The sequence below is a fragment of the Dipodomys ordii genome, unplaced genomic scaffold (assembly GCF_000151885.1).
Source record: "Dipodomys ordii isolate 6190 unplaced genomic scaffold, Dord_2.0 Scaffold45, whole genome shotgun sequence".
NCBI lineage: Eukaryota > Metazoa > Chordata > Mammalia > Rodentia > Heteromyidae > Dipodomys > Dipodomys ordii.
The window spans coordinates 7,880,291-7,888,060 of record NW_012267261.1 but is presented as its reverse complement, the minus strand read 5'-3'; the positions used below and the strand labels follow the sequence as shown (position 1 = coordinate 7,888,060).

Sequence of the window (7,770 nt, the reverse complement as noted above, 5' to 3'; positions counted from 1 at the left end):
GGTACATGGTCTCCCTGATAAGTGGATGCTAAATCCAAAATGTTAGGTGATACGACAAAACTAACAGGACCTAAGAAACAAAGAACTCCTACTCATCTGGTCGAACCACTACTAAATATCCCCATGCTGCTGATCACATGTATGGTACATGTGTACACCATTATATGTTATAGACTGTGATAGACAATTTGCTCCAGGAAAGTTAGAATGAACTTGTGACTTTAAATGAGCATCATTATTCCACAATACTGTGAAATTTGGGAAATTATGTAATCACTTAATCACAATTAAAAAAAAAGAACCTTGAGGAAGGTAGGGAGGGAAGGGATGGTAGGGGGAAAACAAGGGAGGGGGTAACAATGCCCAATAGGAAGTGTACTCTTTACCTTACTCATGTAACTGTAACCCTCTGTATAGTATCTTTACAATAAAAAATAAATAAAAATAGTATACATGTCTGTGTAAGGAATTGCCAAGAAAAATTAAAGAAGGCCTAGATAATTGAAAAGATATACCATGTTTCAAAAATTGAAATATGGGAGGGGGGAATGGGAAGGGATGTTAATGGGAAACAAAGGAGGAGGCAACAATGCTTGATAAGAAATGTACTCATTACCTTGCTCATGTAATTGTAACACTTCTCTCCAGTATTTTCACAATTTAAATAAATAAATATATGCTGGGCACTGGTGGATCACACCTGTAATCCTACCTACTCAGGAAGCTGAGATCTGAGGATAGCTGTTTAAAGCTAGCCCAGTCAGTAAAGTCCAAGAGATCCTTATCTCCAATTAACACCAGAATGCTGGAAGTGGTGCTGTGGCGCAAGTGGTAGAGCACTTGCCTTGAGCTGAAGAGTTGAGGGACAGTGCCCAGGCCCAGAGTTCAAGCCCCACGACCAGCCAAAAAATAAATAAAAATTAAAATGCGGACAATACAAAAATAAAATACAAACAAGGCTGAAAGAACTCAAGAGGCAAAGAAAGCACTTGCCTAGAACATGCAAGGGTACAGTCACAAAACATAAAAACAATTCAAAAGGAAATGAAAAAGCAAATAGAAAATATTCACAGTACATATTTTGTATCATGAATGCATGCTCACCTTACAAAGGATTTATATCTAAAATACATAAATTGTCAGATAAGGTGATGTTAGGGAAATGAACCCTAAGATATGTATTCAAATGTTTTTTTTTTCTCTCATGTGAATGTTTCTAACACATTTATAAGATTATTTCTTTGTTGCTTTGTATGTCCCTCCCCCACAGTATAACCCCTGCTTTTACTGTATTTGATGTCGGTATAATTTGTGGAGGGGAAGGGAAAAAACAAATCGTTTAACTAGGGATACAGGTGGACCCATTGCAACAATGAGATGTACAAATCGTTATGTCGAGAACGAACTTTACAACTTTGGTGGGGGGGGTGCAGGAGGATGGGGGGAGGAGGATGGGAAGGGATGGGAAGGGGAAACAAAGGAGGAGGCTACAATGCTTGATAAGAAATGTACTCATTATCTGGCCCATGTAATTGTAACTCCTCTGTACAGTATTTTCACAATAAAAAAAAAGAAAAAGAAAACACTGTAAAAAAATAAAAAATAAAATACATAAATTGTAAAAAGACAAATTTAGCTTTAAATGGGAAAATATTCTAACAAATACTTCATTTTGTATAAAAGATATATATGTGAAAACTAAGAACATGAAAAGATGTGTAACATCATTAACATGGGGAAATATGAATTAAATCAAAAAGCAGCATATGTAGGAGCATAGACTTGTAGTTCTAGTTATTCAGAAGGTTCAAATAGGAAGGTAACTTGCACCCAGGAGTGGAAGATCAGCCTGGGCAACATAGTGAGATCCTTCTTAAAACAATAGTCTTAGGACAGGTGCTGGTGGCTCATGCCTGCCCTGCTAGCTACTCAGGAGGCTAAGATTTGAGGATCATAGTTTAAAGGCAACCTGGGCAGACAAATCTGAAAGATTCCTTTCCTCTGTTAATCAGCAAGTCAGGAAATAGAAGTGTGTTTCAAGTGGTAGAGTACCAGCCTTAAGCAAAGAAGCCACACAAAAACAGAGGAGGCTCTGAGTTCAACTCCTAGGACACATACATACACAATAGTCTTAGTAGAATAAATATGTTATATCCATGTAGCTATTACTAGCTAATAGCAGTTAATAAACTGCTAGGCACTGGTGGGTCACACCTGTAATCCTAGCTGAGAGGCTGAGATCTGAGGATCTTGGTTTGAAGCAAGCCTGGGCACAAAAGTCCATGCAACTCTTATCCCTAATAAACTACTTGGAAAAAGCCCAAGTGGTGCTGTGACTCTAGTGTTAGACCACTAGCCTTGAGCAAAAGCAGCTCAGGAAATGGCGCCCAGGCCCTGAGCTCAAGCATCAGGACTGGCAAAAAAAAAAAAAAAGTATAAACCATTGATACAGATAACAACATGAGTGAATCACAAAGATGTGGGGCTTGAACTCAGGGCCTAGGCACTGTCCCTGAGCCTCTGTACTCAAGCCTAGAGCTCTACCACTTGAGCTACAGCTCCACTTCTAGTTTTTGAGTGGTTTATTGGCGATAAAAGTCTCACAGGGACTTTTTTGCCCAGGCTAGCTTCCAACCAAAACCCTCCATCTTAGCCTCCTGCGTAGCTAGGATTACAGGCGTGAGCCACTGACACCTGGCTCAAAGTACTATCTTAAGTGGGAAAGGTAAGAAACAAATACTACTTACAATATGATTCTATTTATGTGAAATTCTAGAGAAGGCAAAACTAGTAACAGAAAGCAAATCACTGTCAGGGCCTAGGATTGGGAGAAAGTCAAGAGGTTAGTCAGCCACCAGTGGTTCACACTTGTAATCCAAGGTACTCAAGAGGCTGAGCTCTGAGGATCATAGTGCAAAGCCAGCCAGGGCAAGAAAGTCCATGAGCTGCTAATAACTAATAAACTATTCAGAAGAAGCTGAAAGTGGTGCTGTGGCTTAAGTGGTAGAGGACTAGCCTTGAACACAAAGAGGCTTAGAGACAGTAACCTAGTCCCTGAGTCCAGGCCCCAGGACAGGTTAAAAAAAAAGGCAAGAGGTTTTGCAGGAGTTACACCACAGCAAAGTGGCAGAGCCAGGTTTCATTTGCATTAAAAGTTTGTGTTCTTAAGTGGTATGCCCTGTTGTTCAATGGCCATAATCTCCCTGGATCCTTTCATCTTTGCTTACCTGTATCTGCTGACAAAAGTCCTGGTGGAAGACAAGGTAGAGAAAGCCACGCTCCTCAAAGTGAGCCTTCCTTCCTGCAGCCGGGCAACTCCTTGCAGCCAGACCTGCAAGCCCTTTTCAAGACTCTTTCAAGAGGGCCAGAGAAGCTATTTATAGGGAGAAATCACTCCAAATGTGGGCCCACATGCCACCACCCACAGGTCTCCATTGAAGAAGCTTCCTGTCCCTAGAGGGCCCTCTCCTTATGAGCCATCCTCTGCTCATTTTCATGTGACTTCAAGGAAAGAAACAGGGGGCAGAGCTCACTGTCTTAATGAGTCACTAGATGCTCCCATGAGAAACCCCTCACCCCTTTGTGCCAGTATTAGAGCTTGAACTCAAGGCCTGGCTCTGTCCCTGAGCTTTCTGCTCAAGCCATTGCTCTACCACTTGAGTCACAGCGCTACTTCTACCTTTGTGGTGATTAATTGGAGATCATTTTTCTGCTGCTTTTGTTTTCTTTTTGTCTTGTTTATTCATTTATATGTCTTTGGGAGTATAAGGGGAGGCACAGAAATGGAATGACAAAGCTGAGCAAATGCAGCGGTGGTACTCACTAGACATTCTGTTGAAAATGAATTATATAACTTGTGGGTGGGGATGGGAGGGCAAAACTGAGAGAGAGCGGAAGAAGGGGTGACAGTATCCAAAAGGAGCTCTTTGCCTGATTTCTGTAACTGCAACCCCTTTCCTTTCAGCATTTTCAAAAAAAATAGTTCTTTAAAAAAAGTCTCAAGGACTTTCCTTCCAGCAATCATCAGATCTCAGTCTCTTGAATGGCTAGGACTATAGGCATGAGCCACCAGCTCCCCCCCCCCCGCCCCCCATCTCTTTTCCCCTACACTTTTTGCTCCTACCTCCTCACAGAATCCAGGCCCTGTGGTAAAACAGCTGTTCCTTCTCATTTTCTTTTTTTTTGTCAGTCGTGGGGCCTGAACTCTGGGTCTGGGTGCCATCCCTGAGCTCTTCAGCTCAAGGTTAGTGCTTTACCACTTGAGACACAGTGCCACTTGGGGTTTTTTCTGCTTATGTGGTGCTGAGGAATCGAACCCAGGGCCTCAGGCATGCAAGGCAAGCATTCTTACCACTGAGCCACCTTCCCAGCCCCCTTCTCACTTTGTTTACTTTGCCTCAGTGCCTGGCTTCTGGACTAACCTTCTGACTTTCATGCAAGGCCCAGGGCAGCGTGCTCTTGTACCTATCCCAGCAAACCACTGAGTGTTTAGTGCTGCTATATGCATGGGAGACAGCTTTGACAAGTTTCTACTTAAGAGCTAATTCCATGAAGAATAATGAAAGGACAAAGGTTGGACAAATGAAGAAGTGTTACTCACTAGGCACTACGCTGAAAATGAGCTATACAACGTGGGCGGGGATGGGAGGGGAAATCCAGGACTGAGGGAAGGGGTAACACTTCAAAAAGAAATGTACTCATTAGCTGATTTGTGAAACAGTAACCCCTCTGTATATCACTTTTATAGCAACAATTAAAAAACAGTTTTTAAAAAGAACTAATTCACACTTCCTCAGCAAAGACGTTCCTGATTTCCTCAGAGTCAGGCACAGCTTTTTCTCTGTTCCCACCGGATTATAAAATTTCCATTTCATGGAAAACAATAAAAGGTACAAAAGATATTTGTAAAAGTTGATGGATTTTCCTATGAATACCCAAGAGAAGCACCACACAGACCAAGACAACAACGCGTCCAAACCCCTCACGGCTCCATGGCGTCTCTCCCATCATTGTACCCAGCACCTAATGGTAACTGTTATTTTGGCTTTTATCCTTTTTGGTAAGGTTTTGATTATTCTTATATTTCATTTGTGTCTGGCTTTCTTCAATATTCTGTGAGGTTTATACACCACTTAATTCTTTTTTCATTCCTAAACATGATTTGATTATATAAATACTTTAAATTTTAATTTACTCTTGATGGATATTTAGATGATTGATGATGATGACAATGACAATGATGATGATCATTTTTTTGTGCCAGTTCTGGGGCTTGAACTCAGAGCCAGGGCACTGTCCCAAGCTTTTTGTGCTCAAGGCTAGTGCTCTACCAAAGGTAGCACAGCTCCACTTCTGGCTTTTCTTTTCTGGCGGATAATTGGAGATACAAGCTTCACAGTCTTTCCTTCTCCCACCTTGTTTTAAATCACCACACTCAGTTATCAGCCTTTTTATTTTTATTTTTTTGTTGGTCATGGGACTTGGACTCTGGGCCTGGGCACTGTCCCTGGGCTCTTCAGCTCAAGGTGAGCTCTCTACTACTTGAGCCACAGTGCCACTTATGGTTTTCTGGTGGTTAATTGGAGATAAGAGTTTCACAGACTTTTCTGCCTGGGCTGGCTTTGAACCATGATCCTCAGATCTCAGTCTCCTGAGTAGCTAGGATTACAGGCGTGAACCAGCAGTGCCTGGCAGTTCTCAGCCTTTTAAGTAGCTAGGATTATGGGTGTAAGCCACTAACACCTAGCCTGTTGATGAGTTTGTGCTGGTAGTGGGACTTAAAGTTAAGGCTTCACGCTCTTAACCTTTTCTGCTCAAGGTTGGTGCTCTACCACTTGAGCCATACTTCACTTCCTTAGGTTATTATCTTTTATGTGTGTTCCAGTCCTGATGCTTGAATTTATGGCCTGGGCACTGTCCCTCAGCTTTTTTACTCAAAGCTGACACTCTACCACTTGAGCCTCAGTTCCACTGCCAGCTTTTTGCTGGTTAATTGAAGACTCTCACAGTCTTTCCTGCTAAGGCTGGCTTTGAACCTCAATCCTCAGATTTTAGCCTACCGAGAACCTAGGATTACAGAAGTGAGCTACCAGTACACAACTTACCCATATCTTTTGAAAGAACTTTGTACTATTTTCCAGGAACTAAAAATAGTATATCTACCCCTAAAAGTAGTATTTCTGGATCTTGGGTGAATGTTTTATTTTGTCAGTTATTGCCAGATAGTTTCCTAAAGTGTTCTGCCAGCTCATGCTCCTTCAGCAGTGTATGACTTCCAGTTTCTCCACATACTCAGAGTTTTAGTTTTAGGCTCTCTGGTAGGCGTTTAGTGGTATTGTTTTGTGGTTTAATTTGCAGTTTCTTGATGAGGTAAGTGTCTTTTGTGTATTTATTTGCCATCTTCTCTTTTTTGTAGTTTTTAAAAAATAATTTGGTTACTTTCCCTGTTATTTTATTAACTTTATTTATTTATTGTTTATGTCATACTAAGGAATCAAACCCAGGTCCTCAGGCTTGCTGGGCAAGCACTCTACCATTAAGAGCTCATGTCCTGCCCTAGTTTTTATAAACCTAGTATTTTGTTTTTTCTTCCTTTTTAAATTTGGGAATCCTTTTATGTAATGTTTCTGTTCATGTTTTTTGCTCTTTCCTTCCGATCAATTTTTTTTGAGGGGTAGAGGGAGTGTTAGTCATGCAGCTTGAACTCAGGGCCTGGGTGCTGCCCATGAGATTTTTTTGTTCAAGGCTACTATTGTACGATTTGAGCCACAGCTCTACTTTTGGATTTTATGGTTAATTGGAAATAAGTCTCATGTAAGGGAATATGGCTTAGTGGTAGAGTGCTTCCCTAACATGCCTTAAATCTCGGGTTCGATTCCTCAGTACCACATAAACAAAAGCTGAAAGTAGTGCTGTGGCTCAAGTGGTAGAACACTAGCCTAAAGCAAAAAGAAGCTTAGGGACAGAGCCCAGGCATTGAGTTCAAACCCCAGGACTGGCAAAAAAAAAAAAAAAGAGGTCGGTGGCTCACGCCTGTAATCCTAGCTACCCAGGAGGCTGAGATCTAAGGATCAAGGTTCAAAGTCAGCCCAAGCAGAAAAGTCCGTGAGACTCTGATCTCCAATAAACCACTAGAAAACCAGAAGTGGCGCTGTGGCTCAAGAGGCAGAGCACTCGCTTTGAGCTGAAGAGCACAGGGACAGGGCCCAGGCCGAGTTCAAGCCCCACGACTGACAAAAAAAAAGAGTCTCATGGATTTTCTTGACCAGGATGGCTTTGAACTACAATCCTCAGCTCTCAGTTTACTGAATAGATAAAATAACAGGTATGAGCGACTGGCACCTGGCCAACAAGGCATTTTAAGAAGCTGTCTACTTGCATAAACAGGCACGCTGCTAAGTCAGCCCATCATCCTTCTCCGAGGATGCCATTCAAGAAACAAAGCACTGGGGCTGGGAAGGTGGCTCAGTGGTAGAGTGCTTGACTTTCATGCATGAGACCCTGGGTTCGATTCCTCAGCACCACATAAGCAGAAAAAGCCAGAAGTGAAGCTGTGGCTCAAATGGTAGAGCACTAGCCTTGAGCTGAAGAGCTGAGGGACAGCGCCCAGGCCTAGAGTTTAGGCCCCATGACTGACCCCCCCCCAAAAAAAAGTCTATGAGATACTTGCTGCCAATAAACTACTAAAGTACTAAATAAACAAATAAATAATAAGTATAAAAAAAGAAACAAAGCACTACTTTTTCTTTTCTTCTCTCTCTTTTTTTTTTT

General features: G+C 41.9%; 1 protein-coding gene across 1 annotated transcript in view; it reads right to left on the bottom strand.

The window, feature by feature from the left end:
- Tm4sf19 (transmembrane 4 L six family member 19) overlaps nt 1-3,286 on the bottom strand; it is a 9,827-nt gene extending 6,541 nt beyond the window's left edge. Inside the window, exon 1 of the mRNA XM_013019405.1 lies at nt 3,228-3,286. The gene's annotated coding sequence lies outside the window, so the exon portion shown is untranslated. The remainder of the gene's footprint in view (nt 1-3,227) is intronic.
- Nucleotides 3,287-7,770: the final 4,484 nt, after the last annotated feature.